We start from the raw sequence: 20,531 nt of genomic DNA on the forward strand, positions 1-20,531 counted from the left end.
AAGATTGTCAACAAGTAGCACCCTGTAGTTGCCTGTATTCTTGATCAGAATTGCCAATGAGCTGTTTGGAAAACAGTCTATTTTAATGGATAACATCTCCATATGGAAGTAAGGTCAGCCTCAAAATGCAAGCAGAGTATCACTGCTCTAAATCCCAAAATAGCAATAATTGTAAGAATTAACACGATCAATAAAGTATATAAATGTGCCAATCACCAATGTTAAGTGCTTTTAAAGTATTGTATTACCTAATTTTATCATTGCAGCAGCATTAAGAAGTGGATCTTATCATTATTCCCATCTATAGATGGTAAAACTGGGGTTTAAAAAGACTAGGTGAAGTGTCTGTGGTTACTCAGGTATCAAGTGGTAGAGGTGGGTTTTCAATTCAGCTTTTTCTGACTGCAGAGTCCATGTGAGGCCTTTCTCCTCTATTCTGCCTCCCTGTGTAAAGAGAAATTTTAGTCCATAAAATGCATTATATCCAGCTTCTTAGCATATGTGTTATTCTTTGCAAAAGGACAAAAGCACTTCGACTTGCTTCTTAGATATCCTTAAAGTTGCCTATGGAAATCTACGCTAAGGAGGCACAAGTAAGTAGCAGCAGTCATGCCAAAATCGATATTTACTATAGATTATGCAACATAAACATTGGATAGTCTATTAGGATAAAAAGTGAGCTGTCATAATGCTCGCACTATAGGGAAATTATTATGGCAAAATAGGCTCAGTAAATACTTACTAGGGCAACTTATCCAGAGCTGTGCCCAATATTATATCCTGACTCTTGTATTAGCCAGGGTTCTCCAGAAAAACAGAACTAGTAGGCTATATATGAATATTTAAGAGGAAATGTATTATGTGAATTGGCTTTTGCAATTTTGGAGGCCAAGAAGTCTCATCATGTGCATCAACAAGCTGGAGAACTAGGAAAGACAATGGTGTAATTCAATCCAAGTTTGAAGACCTGAGAATTTAGTGGGGAAGGGAGCTGGGGGTGGTGGCTGGTGTAAGTCCCAGAGTCCAAAGAGCCAAGACTAGGAGCTCCAATGTCCAAAGACAGGAGAAGATGGATGTTTCAGCTCAAGAAGAGAGAGGGAGATTTCACCCGCCATCATTTTGCTCTATTCAAGCCCTCAAGGGATCTTTACTCAGTCTACTGATTCCAATGTCAATCTCTTCCAAAAACACCCCCAGAAATAATGTTCCACCCACCATCTGGGCATTCCTTAGCCCAGTCAAGTTGGCACATAAAATTAACCAATGTAACTAAATCCTTAAAATTGTTTAGTTTATTTCTGGCAACTCACTAAGGCATCTAAAAGTGTGATCCTCTTTCTTTATGTTAGAAATATGAAGAGGGATAAATAGAAGATGAAGAGAGGGAAGAGAATATGGACTTCAAGTTATTTAGAACAGAGTTATATGAGTTTGACACACTGCATATAATCTAAACAGAAATAATTATTGAAGACCATGTCTCTTTTATTCTAATTTTACATTCTAAAGAAAAAGCAACATTTTAACCAATATCGTCAAGAAAAACCTTGTTATTCACTATTCTCAGTCCATATTAATTCAGGTAGTATTTGGATTCACTCCAGGACTAGGAAACCTAAACATTTCTGCACAAACTTCTCGATGGGATAAAAATTCTCAGCAATATCCCACAATAATCCCTGCTTAGAAGCTATCAAGAGTGTTTATGCCAACATACCTTCCCCAGGAATCAGCTCTGAGGCACACAGCTTCGACACCTTTCTAAATATATGCAACTGTTTTAAAACAGGTTTTGCCATGAAAGATTGAGATGTGCCCATGAGACACTGACTTTAAGTGCTTAAAAAACATCAATGTAGAAAAGTTGAAAAAGCAGTTGGATTAATGAGCCTATCCCTTTAATTAACTCATTAAGTTGACAAGTATTTACTAAGTACGTATTCTATGCCTAGTGCTATTCTGGATACTGTGGATGCAGTCATGACCATAACAGGCAAAGTACACACTCTCAGGAGCTCACATCCTAATACAGCAACTGACAGCAGAAAGACAGGGAGCTTTACCTCTCAAAGGTAAGATGGATAATGTGGAAGAGTGGCAGAATTGTAATACCTTAGATAAGTTTATAAACAAGTGTGCCACCTCTGCTCTGAGCCCCTGTCCCCACACCCAATGCACACACTCACACAAACACACATTTTAACACATGGGAACTGTCACAGACACACACACACACCCTTCAAAGGATTTAAAACTTCTCCAAGATCTACTGAGGTTTTAGATAGCTTCATTTATCAGAAAGGGCTTCCTCACAGTTAATGAAAATCTCCTTTTCTTGATTATTCCGCTCTTAAAGTATTCCTTATTCTTTTCAGTGCCCAACAGTCTTGTTACCAAAGTGTCTCCAAACACATTAAAACCATAGGCAATTTGTTTGTTCCCTCTGAGTCTGCCCTGTAAGATCCTGATACATTTACAGACAGAGAAAAGTAGATGCAAATTGAAGACTTAATCATCCACAAACATTAGCTGTGTGCTTCGTTGACATCCCAAGAGGTTAGAACTTACTGAGAGGTGACAACATGCTGGCGGCCCTCGCTCGCTCTCAGGGCCTCTTTGTCCTCGGCGTCCACTCTGGCCACGCTTAAGGAGCCCTTCAGCCTGCCACTGCACTGTGGGAGCCCCTCTCTGGGCTGGCCGAGGCCAGAGCCGGCTCCCTCTGCTTGCAGGGAGGTGTGGAGGGAGAGGCGCCCGCGGCAACTGGGGCTGCATGTGGGGCTCACAGGCCAGCGCAAGTTCCAGGTGGGCGTGGGCTCAGGGTCCCCAAACTAGGAGCAGCCAGCTGGTGCCGCAGGCCCCAGGCGGTGAGGGGCTTACTAACACACAGGCCTGCAGCTGCAAAGGTTGTGTCAGGTCCCCAGCACTGCCTGCCCACCCACACCACGCTCGAATTCTCACTGGGCCTCAGCAGCCTCCCCGTGGGGAGACCTGCAGCCTGTCATGTCGGATGGACCCCCTGGTGGTGGGCTCCTCTGTGCGGGAGCCTCCCCGACAAGCGCTGCTCCCTGCTCTGCAGTGTCCGGTCCCATCAACCGCCCAAGGGCACAAGGCACTGGACTGGCAAGCAGCTCCACCTGCAACCACTATGCCTTATCCATTAGGTGAAGCCAGCTGGGCTCCTAAGTCTAGCGGGAACTTGGAGACCCTTTNTCCCCAAACTAGGAGCAGCCAGCTGGTGCCGCAGGCCCCAGGCGGTGAGGGGCTTACTAACACACAGGCCTGCAGCTGCAAAGGTTGTGTCAGGTCCCCCAGCACTGCCTGCCCACCCACACCACGCTCGAATTCTCACTGGGCCTCAGCAGCCTCCCCGTGGGGAGACCTGCAGCCTGTCATGTCGGATGGACCCCCTGGTGGTGGGCTCCTCTGTGCGGGAGCCTCCCCGACAAGCGCTGCTCCCTGCTCTGCAGTGTCCGGTCCCATCAACCGCCCAAGGGCACAAGGCACTGGACTGGCAAGCAGCTCCACCTGCAACCACTATGCCTTATCCATTAGGTGAAGCCAGCTGGGCTCCTGAGTCTAGTGGGAACTTGGAGAACCTTTATGTCTAGCTAAGGGATTGTAAATACACCAATCAGCACTCTGTGTCTAGCTCTAGGTTTGTAAACACACCAATCAGCACTCTGTGTCTAGCTCAAGGTTTGTAAACACACCAATCAGTGCTCTGTATCTAGCTAATCTAGTGGAGACTTGGAGAACTTTTCTGTCTAGCACTCTGTGTCTAGCTAAAGGATTGTAAATGCACCAATCAGCACTCTGTCAAATGGACCAATCAGCTCTCTGTAAAACGGACGAATCAGCTCTTTGTAAAATGGACCAACCAGCGCTCTGTAAAATAGACCAATCAGTGCTCTCTAAAATGGACCAATCAGTAGAATGTGGGTAGGGTCAGATAAGGGAATAAAAGCAGGCTGCCCAAGGCAGTAGTGGTGATTGGGTGGAGTTCTTTTCTGCCAGGTGGGAGCTTTGTTCTTTCTCTGATTGTAATAAATCCTGTCGCTGGTTACTGTTTGGGTTTGTGGTGCTTTTTATGAGCTGCTCCATCGTGAAGGTTTGTAGTTTTACTCTTGAGGCTGAGGGGGCCACGAACCCACCAGGGAGAAATGGACAACTCTGGACATGGCTGCGGTAAGAACTGTAGCATTCACTGCGAGAGTGGACTGCTTCATTCTTGAAGTCAGGTGAGACCAGGAACCCACCAATTCTGGACACGTTACCAGAAAAATTCTGCAGTAATCCTTTGAAAGAAAGTTTTAAGTTCTGTGGATACGCAGCAGGTGTATATGTTTATGGGGTACGTGAGATGTTTTCATACAGGCATATAATATGTAGTAATCACATCAGGAAAAAAGGGGTAGCCATGACCTCAAGCATTTATCTTTCGTGGTACAAACAACACCGTCATATTTTAGTTATTTTAAAATGCACAGTTAAATAATTATTGATGGTAGTCATCCTATTGTGCTCTCAAATACAAGGTCTGCTTCATTCTTCCTGATTTTTTGGTACCCATTAACTACCCTCCACTCTCCCACAGCCCCCATTACCCCTCCCAGCCTCTGGTAACTACTACTCTACACCATACTTTCATAAATTCAATTGTTTTGATCTTTAGATCCCACAAATAAGTGAGAATATGCAATGTTTGTTTTTCTGTGCCTGGCTTATTTCCACTAACATAATTGTGTCCAGTTCCATCCATGTTGTTGCAAATGACAGGTTGTCATGCCTTTTTATGATTGGCTAGTACTCCATTGTGTATAAATACCACATTTCCTTTATTCACTCATATGTTGATGGACATGTAGTTTGCTTCCAGATCTTTGCTGCTGTGAACGGTACTCTGCAGCAACTCTTGATCTGGGGGCAACTCCCAACCTACATCTATAGGAGGTTTTTGTGATGTCTCACAACACAAAAGGTAACTGCAAGCTGGCCCAAATAAAAGTGAATTTTTTCCATACATTATGATGAGGCTATGGCTATATTAGGGACAGGTGTTGTTGCAAGAGGTAGATTAAAACATAGCATTTGGTGGGTCAGGCATGGTGGCTCATGCCTGTAATCCCAGTACTTTGGGAGGCCGAGGCGGACGGATCAGGTCAGGAGATGGAGACAATCCTGGCTAACATGGTGAAACCCCATCTCTACTAAAAATATAAAAAATTAGCCGGGCGTGGTGGCGGGTGCCTGTAGTCTCAGCTACTCCAGAGGCGGAGGCAGGAGAACGACGTGAACCTGGGAGGCGGAGCTTATAATGAGCCGAGATTGCGCCACTGCACTCCAGCCTAGGCAACGCAGTGAGACTCTGTCTCAAAAATCAAACAAAAACATAACATTTATTTTTACTGCTAGTACTATCTAGTAGATATCTATTAGTACTGCTGGAGTATTAGTGCTAGAGTATTAGTAGTGCCACAAGTACTACCTAGTAGATACCCCGCCTAATGCTACACAGGTTGATGCAGTATCTCATTTAGCTGTCAGCAGAGCGGGGGGCGGGGGGGAATATTGTCACCATCCCTGTTTTACCCATAAGGACAGTGGTAAGGCTTAGGGAGGTGAAGTACCCTGAGGGCAGGCATCCTGTACAACCTGTAGCATGTGAGACTAGGCCTTGTGTTCCTCAATATTTAATTGGTGATTAAAAATAAGGATTGCACACCAATTATTTTCCCTGAAAGCCAGGAGAAGGAAAATGTTACTGTGTATGTGCATCTTTATTCCTCTTTAAATCTATTTCTATTTTGCTTGAGGAAAGCCAGCCAGATTAATGATGGGGTGTGACCCAAGATACCATGGCCCCACTTTTCTCAAGAGATCCGGTCTGACTCAACAAAAGAACCTTCCTGAGAACTCTGCTGACACTGTGACTGGGCTAAGGACACATTTATCAAAACAAATAACCATTCTGCATTCTCCTCCTATCCACGTAACAAAATAGGTCTGGAGACTGGGGGAAGGGAGGTAAATTTGGATGCCACTTGTGGGGGCCTCGTTTTCTCTCCCGTGACTTGAATTCCTCCAGGGTGAAAAATGTGCGTCTGTCTTAGCCTCAGGAAGATGCAGGACCAAAGGGAATAAATGCCTCTCTCCCCGGCTGCCATGGGTGCGGTGGACTTTCGCACAGCAATCTCAAAGGACCGGAGATGCATTCCAATCAATGCATCTTCCATCCAACTTGCTGTGTAGCAAGACAACAAGCCACTGGAACACAGCAGAAAACTCAAAAGTGCAGTTAGAATATGTGACATTTCCCCATTGCCCTTTGACAGTGGAGGTGGAGAATTTCAGAGGTGGCCTGTTCATTCGTTTTGTGTCTGTATGGCCATACAGGGTACCGTCCAGAAACCTCCAGCCCCAAAGACTTTGTCCAGGCAGCTTTTGTGAGGTTCCAGAATAAGGAAAAGAGAGACTTTAGGAACTCAGAAAAATAGGAAAAATTCTCAAATTCACAGATGATGCCTGATTTTTTTCTTTTGCAGTGGGAGCCTGGGAGATACGTTTTAAGAGGTCAGGCTTTCATTTATGAAGTCATACCCAGCAACAGCAAACTTACCAGGAGTTCTGAAAATTTGTGTAATAGCAAATAGGATCTGTCCACAGTTCTAATTAATTATATTCTAACAAGAAAAAAAAGATTTAGTTTGAAATGACTTCCATTGGGTAGTCTTTGTTTCTGGATGAAACAGATTAAAATATTAAGCTGTGGTAGCAAAACCAGCATTAAAGATAATCTCTGTATGTGTCCCTTTGGGTTAAATGGATTCTTGGAAAGAACTATAAATTCAGAATGAACATGAACAGATTCCTTCAGAAAGCTTAGCTCCGATATGCTGCCAGCTGATGATTTTGCCTTCATCTGCCAGCTAAAATTGTGGCTTTCAAAGCATCTCTTATTTTCACTGATTTATAATTGCCACGGCACATCAATCTAACTTTTACTGTGTTTTACTTAGTCAGATATTGGTTAAGTTAAAATTATTTTGACCCACAGCAACAGTAAAACGTTAATATAATTAATAGAGATCAAATTCAAGATTATTTATTGCAAATAGATCACCTAGGGAAGGATCCATGGTGCATAAACTGGTAGTAACATGCACGTTTCAATCTGTATAGACCCTTGATTTCCAAGGTTAACCTCATTCATGGCCCTAGGTCAATAATGTCCCAATACTTTTCTTGAATAAAACCGTAACTTTTCCCCCTAAGTACAAAAGCCATCTGTATTCACAGTAGAAAATTCATAGAGGAAAAAAGAAAACCAATTTCCAATCTACCAATCCTATCACCCACTGTGGTTAGCCACTTCTAGTGAATGTCGTTTCAGGCTTTCTTTTTTCCTTACGAAAACATATGCATGAAAGAAGCACACTGAATATCACATTCTAAGGAGGATGTAGAGAAACTGGATCACTGGGTCATCTGTACATGGCTGGTACGAATGTAAAATGGAAAAGCTGCTCTGAAAATAGTTGGGTGGTTCATCTTTAAATTGAATGTAGGCTTACCATATGACCTGGCAATTGCATTCTTGAGTGTTTTTTTTTTTTTTCAAAGAAATGCAAACTGACTTCTGTGCAAAACTTGTACACTATTGTTCATAGCAGCTTTATTCATAATAGCCCCAGACTAAAAACTACCAAGATGTCCTTTAATGGGCGAATGGTTGAATAATCTGCGGCACAGCCATACTATAGAACACTATTCAGAAATAAAAAGAAAGAAATTACTGACACGTTCAACAACTTGGATGAACATCAAGGAAATTACTCTGAGGGAAAAGCCAATCTCAAAGGACACATACTGCATGACTCCATCTATATTTGTGAATAACATAATTATAAAGATGAGAACAGATTGCCAGGGCTAAGAGGTGGAGGGATGAGAGGGGAAGGGTCTGAGGACTGGGAGGAGGGCACCCTGTGGCAAGGTACACGTTTATATACTGTGATCAATTGTGGTGGTGGGTATACGAAAGTATACATGGGATAAAATTTCAGACACATGCACACATCTGCAGAATGCATGTATAGCTTGTGAAACCTGAGTAAACTGTGAATTAGACCAGTGTCAGCTTTTTAATTTTGGTGCTGTATTATAGTCGTACAATTATCCTGCTCTCAGGGCGGGCTGGGTGAAGGTTGTCTGGAACCTCCCTCTATGTTTCTTTAAAACTTTCTGCAAGTCTAAAATTATTTTTAAATCTTGTTTTTTTAAGAATAAGGAAGTAAGCTTGCTTTAATAAATTATATATTGCTTTAATAAAATAATTATATATAGCTTCAGTCACTATTTTTTCTAAAACCATCATGCTGTTCTAGTACAATTTTAAGGTCAAAGTGTGAGTCAATATGATGTATGAAGAATAGAGAACACTTTATCTCATTCAAAAATAAAGTAGGGAGCTAAGCTATGAGGATGCAAAGACATAAGAATGATACAGTGAACTTTAGGTACTTGGGGGAAAGGGCGAGAGTGGGGTGAGGGATAAAAGACTGCAGATTGGATACAGTGTACACTGCTTGAGTGATGGGTGCACCAACATCTCAAATCACTACTGAAGAACTTATTCATGTAACCAAATACCACCTGTTATCCAAAAACATATATATATATATATATACACACTATAGATTTTTAAGCATGCTGTGCATGTTACACTGTAGCCTGATTTAACTTTAACTATATGTGATTGCCATTTCTCCGTATCATTAAATACATTTTTTCAGCATTTTTAAGTGTCTTCATTATATTCCCATGTAGAACTAGACTGTATTTAACTATTTATTGGATATTTAAGCTGTTTCATACACGTCACTATTACTACTATTACTGTGATATGCATCTTTTTGGATATCATGGTTGATAACTTTTCTAATTCCAGGATAATTTCCTAGAAGTAAAACTTCTGGCTCAAAGGTTTTCCAAAATGTGTAAGGCTTATAATGGATATTTACCGTTTCCACATCAAATGAGGCTGCACACATTTCCTCGCCTAGAAGCATTTATGAGAGACTGTGATTGACTCATCCTCTTCCCCTACAAACTGATCTGAGCAGAAATTTCTCTCCCCAGCTGCCTCCTGGGTTGCAGATTAACACTCACAGAAAACCCACAGGCTGGAACCCCCAAGCCTGGTACAAGGCTGTGGACCCATGCGACGGATTCCTTGTTGGGCACTGGTTAGGAGCCAGCCCCGCCATCAGCTGCGGTAGGGTGATGGGGACTCCTGCTAGATGATGAGACACACTGTGATACCCTGAGCAACAGCAAGACTAGAAAACAAAAGCATCTCCCTCCCCACCGAACTTTCTCTATCCTGCATCCCAGCAGAGTTCTTCCTTCTCAGGCCACAGGAGTTCACCCTCATAAAACATCAATGAGTGTTTCCAAGATGCCAATTAGTCTATTACCAGCAAAAAAAAAAAAAAAAAATTTGAGGAAAAACATTTAAAGTATGTACATAGAGTCTGGGCATGGTGGCTCACACCTGTAATCCCAGCACTTTGGGAGGCCAAGGCAGGTGAATCACTAGAGGCCAGGAATTTGAGACCAGCCTGGCCAACATAGGGAAACCCAAAATACAAAAAAAAAAAAAAAAAAAAAAAAAAAAAAGGCCAGTTGTGGTGGCATGTGCCTGTAATTCCAGCTATTCCAGAGGCTGAAGCAGGAAAATTGTTTGAACCTGGGAGGTGGAGGCTGCAGTGAACCAAGATTGAGCCACTGCACTCCAGCCTGGGCAACAGAGCAAGACTCCATCTCAAAATATGTGTATGTGTGTGTGTGTGTGTATCACACACACATTAAAAAATAACTTTTTAGATATCACTGCGTTTTCAAGAAGGGAATCAGAAAAAAAAAAAAATAAGTACTAAACAAAGTTGAAGGCCATGACAGAGTTGAAACCAGGCAGAGCCAGGTCACCATAGAGACCTTGGATTTCTTGGATTTTATCTCACGTTCTAATGATGGCCATTGACACGGGGTGCTGGGGGCATGATCTCCTTTGCTGTGAGTTTCTGATTCATCATCTCATTGTCAGCTCAGCCCTTGGTTGCAAAGAAAGGATGAAATACACTAGCAAACAGAATCCATAAAGTTTGGAAGTGAAGATTTAAACTGCAAATAAGGTCACTTCAAGAATTCTTACTTTCTTGAACAGCATCACTGGCCCAAGGTGAGTGAAATCATAAGAAGAAGGGCAGGTGAATTCACAGATGTTTGACTTAGTCCATGGAGTTTGTGCCCCACTTTTCCACTTGTTGAAGTCAAAAAACAAATGTAGAGATGAATCTCTAAATTTAATGCTTTATTGGGGAAGAAAGAATTGCAATTCCGGGCATACACACAGACTGTGTAGTCTTCCATATGTCCAAAGAACAAACGTCACAGGTTTGTTTATTTACTTATTTTTTTAAGAAATGTTACGTGTTGCTCTTTGAGACAGAGTTTGTTGGCACCAGTGTATTAGTTCGTTCTCACACTGCTATAAAGAACTCCCTGAGACTGGGTAATTTATGAAGAAAAGAGATTGAATTAGTTCACAGTTCCACAGGCTTCACAGGAGGCATGGCTGGGGAGGCCTCAGGAAACTTAAAGTCATGGCAGAGGGTGAAGGGGAAGTGGGCGTGTCTTCTCATGGCCAGGAGGAGAGCGAGCGAAGGAGAAAGTGCTATACACTTTTAAACAACCAGATCTTGTGAGAACTCACTCATTATCATGAGAACAGCAAGAGGGAAATCCACCCTCATGACCCAGTCACCTCCCACCAGGTCCGTCCTCTAACACTGGGGATTACAATTCAACATGAGATTTGGGTGGGGACACAGAGCCAAATCATATCAACTAATAAGGATTTGGGTAAGCTCCAATTGGTGAGCTCCAATTGGTGAGCAAGCGTAGTGGGCAAAATTTGTCCTGAAGTTGCAGCAGGTTATCTCAGAAGCTACAGACGAAACATTTCAGGTTACAACAAGCAGTTTTAGCAGTCAGGTTTGCAGAGAATTATATTCTCGCAATATTTTGTACCCTGCGTGCTTTTTCCCCCTAGCTTTTCGACTCTATTTTAGTTGAGCATGACAAGAATGACCCAATTTTTATAATCAACTTTCACACACTGCCAAGGCTGAGAGTGGATTCAAGACTGCAGGTCATACGCAGGGTCCCTCTCCTTATAAATGACTGGTGAGAGCAAAAAGCACTTCTACTAGATTGGACCAGACTTCTGCTGTCTTCCTTTAGTTTTAGGAAAAGGAAAATAAAATAAAATGACAGCTAAAGATGTATTCGCAACAGAATGTGTCCCTAACAAGCCTTTTCTTTAAAGATAGTTTATAAAGATGCATTTTGCAACAGGTGATTCTGATGACTCACCCCAGGCAGAGCAGTTGCTTTTTGCCTCAAGGCCCATAGTCTTCCGCAAGTTTGCTCTGGCCTGGTTCAATATGCCCTGTTTCTCTCCGACCTATTGCTGCCTGGGAATTTGTCCTCAAGATTGCTGCTCCTGGGTATTTATTTCTAGTGTTGTATTTTTGATTGCTTTGATCAATATGCTACATTTTAATGTCTTGCTCATTCTATGTGCACTGCAATTTATGTTTAATTTAAAGTGAATCTGTATTTTCTGGGGTGGACTTTGTTTGAATTCATAAAGTGGTAATCTAGGGGAAAATAAATGGTGCTGTAGTCTCCAGAGTAAAGAACAACCTGTAATTGTTTTAATCGTTGGTTAGGGACATCCCTTGCCACTCACTCGTTAGACTTGAGAGATGTGGCTACTCTCTAGAAATGCAAAGTTGTTTGGGGCAAATAGGAACAGCATTTGCAGAGATTCCTCCACCTGTGGATTTGCAGCATAACAGAAGTACCCACGGAGAGTAGAAGGATGATTGTCAGGGTGGGAAGTATATCAGGGAAGAAGGGAGATAGTGGGGATGGTCAACGGGTACAAAAATAAATGGAATGAATAAGATACAGTGTGCAGTAGCCAAATAGGGTGACTATAGTTAACAATAATTTATTGTGTATTTAAAAATAACCAAAAAAATGAAATTGGAATGTTCCTAATACAAAGAAATAATAAATGCCTGAGGGGATGGATACCCCAGTTACCCTGATCAGATCATTACACTGTGTATGCTTGTATCAAAACATGGGATGGACCTCATAAACATATACAACTGTTATGTACCCATAATAATTAATTTTTTAAAATGCAATGCCTTAGGACACTTTTCTACCTGGGTGCTTAATAATCACTTTTCCAAAGATCTAGTATATCTCATGCTTCTCGAGAAGTTGGCAAATAGTTTCTAACAGCTCTATCAATTCAGAGATTTATTTATCTGTATAGTGAATTCTAAAACTTTGTACCATCTCACTGTCAATGCTATAATAGATTAATAAAGCATGCTATGGGCATTCAAGAGAAAGTTACACCAAACTTGCCTGGAATGAAGGGAGATGGAATCAATTCCAAAGATAGATGGGGTCTCAGTGCTTAGATCAGTGTCTGAATAGGCCACCTATCCACTGAGCCAAAGCCAAGCCACTTTTGTTAGGTGGGTATACAGTTAGGGGTGCTTAAAATATTTTAGAATCTATTTATTCACTCATATGTTTATTCACTCCACACAATATGTTATAATACCTATTATTGTCTAAGGACTATCCTTGGCCAACAGTTTACAGAAACTTATTAGAGAAGCTGAGTACCCTGCCCTTGGATAACTTAACACTTAGGAGGAATGTATCCGTTTCTTATTGCTGCTGTAACAAATGACCACAAGCACAGAAGCTTACGACAACACAAATCTATTATTTCACAGATCTGGAATCAGAAGTCTGAAGTGGGTCTCCTAGAGCTAAAAATAAGGTGTGATGGGGCTGCATCCCTTCTGGAGACTCCAAATGAGAATCCATTTCCTTTCCTTTTCCAGCTTCTAGAGACACTGACATCCCCTGGCTCACGGCAGCATCATTCCAACCCCTGCTTCCATTATCACGTCTCTGTCTCTAGTTCTTACATGCCTCCCTCTTTCACTTATAAGAGCCCTGTGATTATATTGGACTCTCCAAGATAATACAGAATAATCTTTCTTCCCATCTCGAGATCCTTGTTAATCATATTTGCAAAGTCCCTCTTGAAATGTAAGGTCACATTTTGACAGGTGGCAGAGGTTAGGATGTAGACATCTTTGGGGCATCCAAAACATGGACGTTCATTATTCTACCGACCACAGGAGATGACGCAGCATCAATTGATTACAACTGTGAAAAGTGCAAAAAAAATGAGGACCTTGTGGGTGCTCTAAATCAACATTAATGTTTATGCCAAACCCTTTTCTTACAACATAGATTCTGTTTTAACCTGATGAACTAAGTCTACTTACTCTCTCTTCCACAATTCAATCTGATTTTTATGTGAAGATAACCTATTCCTCACCCCTTTTGTTGAATTTATGATGCATTTTCATCCTAGGTATTAATATGTAAGCGTGCTGATAAACTTCATTAGGGAATCTTTAGTGAACAGCCGATGGCTGCAATTTGGCTCTTTATGACTAGGGAGACAAAATACACTCTATGCAATTGATGAGATTAATAATATATTGACATAATACATCAAAGGGAAATTTCTGGAGACTGTAATGAGGGACCTGAAAGAGAAAAGTGCCCTTTATGTCTGTCTGGGGGAGAGGCCCATGGTGAGACTATATCCTCAAGGCAAGCAAAGGCAAAAGGGATGTCAGGGAGCTTCCTTGTGGCTCAGGGATTGGAACCTAGCCTCTGAGGCTAGGGGTTCTGGGTTAGAATCTTGGTGCCATTACTGTATTAGTCTGTTCTCACTCTGCTGATAAAGAGATACTCGAGACTGGGTAATTTACAACAGAAAGTGGTTTGACTCACAGTTCACATGGCTGGGAAGGCCTCACAATCATGGTGGAAGGCAAAAGAGGAACAAAGTTATGTCTTACATGGCATCAGGCAAGAGAGCATGTGCAGGGGAACTCTCATTTATAAAACCATCAGATCTCATGAGACTTATTCACTACCACTAGAACAATGTGGGAGAAAGTCACTCCCATGATTCAGTTTTCTCCACCTGGTCCCACCCTTGACACATGGAGATTATTACAATTCAAAGTGAGATTTGGGTGGGGACATGGCCAAAGCATACCACTTACATTCTACCTGCAAGTCAGGGACACAATACCTACCTTCTCACGGGTAAGATGGGCACCATGAAAGCAACAACCAGTTCACAGGCTCATCACCTTTAAAAGAGGAGTGACACATAACCAATGTTAAGTGTTGATGTTATCATCACGATTATCATGTTGGCAGATGCTAAGAGGGCTTTAAAGTCAACCTCTTTCCTTACGTGAAAAATATCATGGCATATTATCGTAGTGCCAGGTACATCTGTGTTATTAGGGCCCTTCCCCTTTGCTGTGTTTAGGGAGACCTCTGACTTAAGCAAGGTATGCTGCCTTTCACATTAGAGGACCTACCTCCTCCAGCTCTCCTCAAACCAGGGCATAGGTCCAGGAGCTGGACTTCTTGCCAGATGTGACCCTGTGAGCTTTCAGCCAGAAGCTGGGGACATAATGAAGGGACTCCAAAATGGCAGTGGAGTAGCCACATCCAAGGGGCAGATATGGAAGTGGTAACAGTTCCTGAAGCAGCATCAGGTCTGGGGATGTCAACAATGCAGCCCTGGTCTCAGAGCCTGACTTTGCCTCTTATGTGCTATGAGAACCTGGGAAACTTGCTGTATTAGTTTGTTCTCACGTTGCTATAAGGGAATACCTGAGACTGGGTCATTTGTAAAGAAAAGAGATTTCATTGACTCACAATTCTGCATGTCTGGGGAGGCCTCAGGAAACTTACAATCAAGACAGAAGGCACCTCTTCACAGGGTAGCAGGAGAGAGAATGAGTGCCAGCAGGGGAAATGCCAGATGCATATAAAACCATCAAATCTCATGAGAACTCACTGTCATAAAAACAGCACGGGAGAGCCACCCCCATGATTCAATTACTTCCCATCGGGTCCCTCCCACAACATGTGGGAATTATGGGGACTACAATTCAAGATGAGATTTGGGTGGGGACGTAGCCAACCATATCAGTTATTTAACCTCTCTTTGCCTCAGTTATTCATTACTCCTAGAGAACAAGGCTCGTAACAGTATCTCATGCACTGTTGTGAAAATTAAATAACTTTGGAGTGCTTAGTTTCTGGAACACAGTGAGTGCTGTATAAATGTACGCTATTAGAATGGAAAGGATAGTTGAGGTCTAAAAGAATCATTAAATACGACCAAAGTAAGATAATTTTTTCACTTTGAATCTGTAGATTCTTTCAAAGAATCCTAGGGCAAGTTGGGAGAAAGGAGTCCTTTGGAAATCATTTGATCAGGTAAGATAACAGCTGTAGCTCCCACACTCCCAAATCCACTCTCTTTGGACTCCTGTTTTGACCTGCTCTTCAAATATCTGATATTCTTTTGCCATATTTATCATCATTGACACCTAAAAGAGGTATTGCCAGAGTCTCATCTAACCGGAGTCCTCTAGGATCCAGGTAGGAAATATTAAATGTGAATGTCACTACCCAGATTGAAGATGGCAAACAAGATTAAAATATTCATCTTTTCCTGCATTTTCCTGCATTGAGTAAGTAGAAAAGATAAGGTTAGGAACCATAGATTATTCAAAGTTGTTCCCAGAAAACAAAATCAGCTGAGTTGTTTTCGTCCTTCTTGAAAATCACGTGTTTTAAATTAAAATTTCCATTAGGAAAAGTATATGTGTGCATGTGTGTATCCATATTCCACACAGAGGTATAAATGTATATGCATATATATACAGTTGACTCTTGAACAATGTAGTGGCGCTGACGCCCAGCACAGTCAAAAATTCCCAAAAACTTAAGTTACCAACAGCCTACTGTTGACCAGAAGCCTTACCAATAACATAAACAGTAAATTAACACATATTTTGTATGTTATATGTATTATACACTGTATTCTTAAGACAAAGTAAACTCAAGAAAACAAAAGTCCTTAAGAAAATTATAAAAAAGAGGAATAATGTATTTTTGTATTCATTAAGTGGGAATGGATCACTATAAAGGTCTTCACATTGAGTAGACTGGGGAAGAAAAGGAGGGGTTGGTCTTGCTGTCTCAGGGTGGCAGAGATGGAAGAAAATCCACGTATAAGTGGACCCATGCAGTTCAAACCTGTGTTGTTCAAGGGTCAACTGTACATGAATCTTCTTGCTTCAGAAAAAAATATGTACTTTGCAAAACTCTGGAGACCCAATCTAGAAAGAGCATTTGCAAATAGTATAGCTTAGATGCATATGGAATAAAGAATTGATTGACTTTAGTGAAAACTATTCAGGAACTTCTGTGAAATAAATGAAGATAAGTAGTAAATTGGTTCAAACAAAGCAGTATAAATTCAGTAATATTGTACTCTCAGTCCAGGGATAAACAGAACAGGACTCCCGGTTGAAGGTTGATAAATGTTCTTCAAAGCACAGGACCTGGTATTAGATAGATCACACTGGGAAGGAATATTTCAATAATATCCAGTGATAATACTCATCCCTTGCCTAAAACCCAAACTACAGCAAACCAGTACTCACTGAAACTCATGCATTTTGCTAGAGTTTTGGAATGTGTCCATATCAAAGCAAGAGGGAAGCTACATCTTTGACTCTTACCTTGCTCAAGCTCTGAGCATGGCCGTACACTCTGCTACAGCAAAACCCCCATTGTGTTCCTTTTATTTTATAGAAGAAAAGATAAGACGGCTATGTGATTTATATGCTACAGAGGGCACACCTAACAATCTTTGTCCTTAAAGGTCAGCTATAGAGGTACAATGTTGCAAGATGCAATTCTCCACCCAAAGGCAGAGTGGCTGCATTGGGCTCTGCCACCCATGACCTCTTCCAGGGATGCTGTTCTGTGAAATGTTTCTTATCTAACTTGGACCACTCACTTCTGCTCTTGGTGAATTTGTTATGATGACACCTGTGCTTGGTTATTTATTTCCTCCTTTTCACTTTTGATTGCCTCTATTAATGTAGCACATCATAATACCTTGCTCATTTATGTGACGGAATACTTATGTTTAATGGAGGGCAATTGTTTTCTGGATGGTTTTTATTAGAGTCAATAAAAAAGGTAATATAGGGAGGACAGTGTATTCTTCTCCATTCTAGTAATAGAAACAGTATTTAATTGACACTGTTGTATCACCTGTTTGCTTGCCAGACTCAGGAGTGTGGTTATACCCAGGGAAATGCAAAGTGATTTTGAGCAATGAAGAAATAATCTTGCAGAATGATACCAACTTTGGAGGTTTGAAGCACAATAAAGAAGCCCCAGAGCCCTCCCTTCTTCTGCTGATTTGCCTGCTAGTCACCTTTCCCAAATTCACTGTCTGCCTCTTGCCTCTAGAGAGGGTGTCCAGCTGCCCTGTTAACTCTGATAAATTGGTTGTGTCAGCATGGGCTCAGGTGTTCACAGGGAATCTGAGACCTGGTCCCACCTCAGTGAGAATGCTGCGATTAATTAGTGATGATGCAAGTGAACCCCCAAATTAGGGCTCATCTCGGAGGGTTCTTGGGTTTGCTCAGGAAAGAATTCAAGAGCAAGCCAACAGTGAAAGAAAGCAAGTTGATTAGAGCGACGGTGTACAGTTAAGTGCCTGCTGCATAGACAGAGCAGGAATATCCCATAGCCAGAGTAGCACTTGGGGATTGCTGGCTAGCTATGCTTATAGCTACTCCTGATTATATGCTAAATAAGGGGCAGGCTATTCACAAAGTTTCTAGAAAGGGGGTGGAGAATTTCCAGAACCATATAAGGTAACATCCGGGCATTGTCATGGCACCTGTGAACTGTCACGGTGCTGGTGGCAGTGTCCCATAGCATGCAAATGCATTATCATTCCTAGTCCAAGCTGGTTTTAGGCTGGTGTCTTTGCTACATCCTGTCACGAAAACAAGTCCTATTGATCTTCTACCTCAATGATGCCTGCCATGGACACAGAATGGGAACAGACACAACACCACCTTTGCCTAAATGAAAGAGGATGAAGCCTCAGTATCTAGGTTGATTTCTGATATTAATAACCCTAATATGGTAGCCCATACACAGGACCAGAGCTAAGTCATCATGGAAAAGGAATGGAGTTTGCATTTACCGGTTTTCAAGACAACCTATTTGACTGGATCTATGTGTATCCATCCATTTGTTTATTCCTCCAACAAATATTGCTGATGCAGCTGATGTTACAAACACTGGCCTGTGCTATGAGCACAGGAAAATAAATAAAAAATTTCAGTCCTTGCCCTCAGAATTTACAATTCAGTAGGGATGATACAAAATCCATTAATTATAACTGTGACGTGCTACAGGGAAAACATTCGCGTGCTTGAAGCCAACATCACTGGATATGTTCCTTACACCAGGCAATGGTTTCACCTGACGAACTATTTACTCTCCTTCCTACATTTCAAACTACTTTTTATGTAAATGTGAGTTAATAATGTATTCTTCACTACTTCTGTTCCAGTACTTCAATGCTTCTCATCCAAGTTATTACAAATAAAAAGGGGCTGTTAAACACCTTCAAGGAAGATTTAATGAATCTAAACAAATGCAATGAGTCCTTTTGTAGGCTGGATGCATGTAATTTACCAAACAATACGAAGATATCAATACCTACTGGCAGAGGAATTAAAGGGAAATTCCTGGATACAGCAAAGAAGAATCTGAGACAGAGAAAGAGAGACAGAGAGAGAGACAGAGAGAGAGAGAGAGAGAGAGAGAGAGAGAGAGAGAGAGAGAGAGAGAGAGAAAGAGAGAATGGCTGATCCCATTTGAGTGGGAAGAGGTAGAGAAGTTAATGGTGAGATTTTATTCCCTGTGCCTCTCCAAACAATAAACACACACAGGCGTACAAAACACATGTATATAACAGAACACACACACATAGTGCACACACACAAAATCCTCACAACACGGAGTTTGCTGCTATTATCATCATCTCCATCTCAGAGATGAACTTAGACACAGAGGTACTACATTGAACTAAGTTTGCACACACAGCATGTGTAAGAGAGAACAGTGACAGGCAATAGTTAGAGCACAGGTGCTGGGGCCGCAAAGCCAGATGTTCTGAATTTGAATCCTGATTCCACATTTTCCCACTCTCCAACTACAAGAATAACAAGAAATTGTGCAGGTGACTCCTCTGTTAAAAGATAAAGTTACAACAAATCTAGTTTTGTAGATCTTCATTGGGTTTAACTGCAATTTTAGAATCAGGCAACAATCCAAACAGAAAATGGTTGGGAATGCTCCCCTGACATGTGCAGGGCCTATCTGTAGCCAGAGGAAAGGAGGTGACACATGGAAAAGCCTGATTGGCTGTAGTCCGCATTTGCCTAACTGGTCATGGTCTGGCAGGCTCAACCTCTGATTGGTTGGAGGTTTAGCTACTGTGATTGGCTGAGACTCGGGTACTTGTTGCAAGCGTGTAATTCGAAGTTAGGTTACAGGCCGTTTACATATCAGGTTAGGTTACATTTCACTGTGTACCGAGAACCCTTTAAGGCCAAACTTAACACACGCATGGGGCAGCTTTATGCCAGACTTCATTCAGTGTAACACCTCTGTGTCTTAAGTTCATCTCTGAAATAGGGATGATGATAATAGCAACAGATCCAGCGTTGTGAAGATTGTATGGGTGTGCACTACATATATGAGCGTGTTATATGTTATGTGTATATGTTTCATGTGGGTGTGGGTATGTGTAGTAGAAGAGTATTCGGCACATTGTATCTGCTCTGTACGTGCTAGGCATTCTTACTATTTTCAGCCGTTTAGAGGAAGCAAAATTCAGACAGAGTTAAGGAAATGATGTTCAGCCATACTATACATGTTGCAAACTTTGTCCTTAAATAAAGAACAAAAGACACGTGACAGCGCTGGAACATCCGTCACCTGTATCCCACCAACATCTGAAACCCTTTGCTCTGCCTGGGGACACTTGAGCTACTCCCGCCGGAAGCTGAAACGTCTCTTATGTCTCCCTCACATCAGGACCCAGACCTGTGCACTGGGCTGCCCTATCTCGATGCGCCTGTGTGGGGCTTTAAGCAGAAACCAGTGGAAACATAAGGGGGCCACACAGAATCTATTCTGGCAACTGGCAGCTACATCCAATGCCCTGACTCAGAGGTGGCAACTGCTCCAGAGGCAGCGCCCAGGACTGGTGATGTCTGACACTCCATGCACTGTGTCTGTGCTTGTATCCAGCTGTGCTTCTTACAAACTGTGAGGTCTTGGGCAAGTGTCCCCACCCATATCTCACCTTGAACTGTAGCTTCCACAATTCCCACATGTTGTAGGAGGGGAGGGGAGTGGGGGATGGAGGGAGG

General features: G+C 42.0%; 1 long non-coding RNA gene across 1 annotated transcript in view; it reads right to left on the bottom strand.

The window, feature by feature from the left end:
* Nucleotides 1–257: 257 nt before the first annotated feature.
* Nucleotides 258–20,531, bottom strand: part of LOC108540069 (uncharacterized) — a 42,148-nt gene continuing 21,874 nt past the window's right edge. The window contains exons 2-3 of the long non-coding RNA XR_001888579.1: nt 14,283–14,339; nt 258–444 (exon numbers count right to left, since the gene is read on the bottom strand). This is a non-coding gene — a long non-coding RNA (uncharacterized LOC108540069). The remainder of the gene's footprint in view (nt 445–14,282; nt 14,340–20,531) is intronic.

The sequence above is a fragment of the Rhinopithecus bieti genome, unplaced genomic scaffold (genome assembly GCF_001698545.2).
Source record: "Rhinopithecus bieti isolate Rb0 unplaced genomic scaffold, ASM169854v2 scaffold_574, whole genome shotgun sequence".
In the NCBI taxonomy this organism is placed as follows: domain Eukaryota; kingdom Metazoa; phylum Chordata; class Mammalia; order Primates; family Cercopithecidae; genus Rhinopithecus; species Rhinopithecus bieti.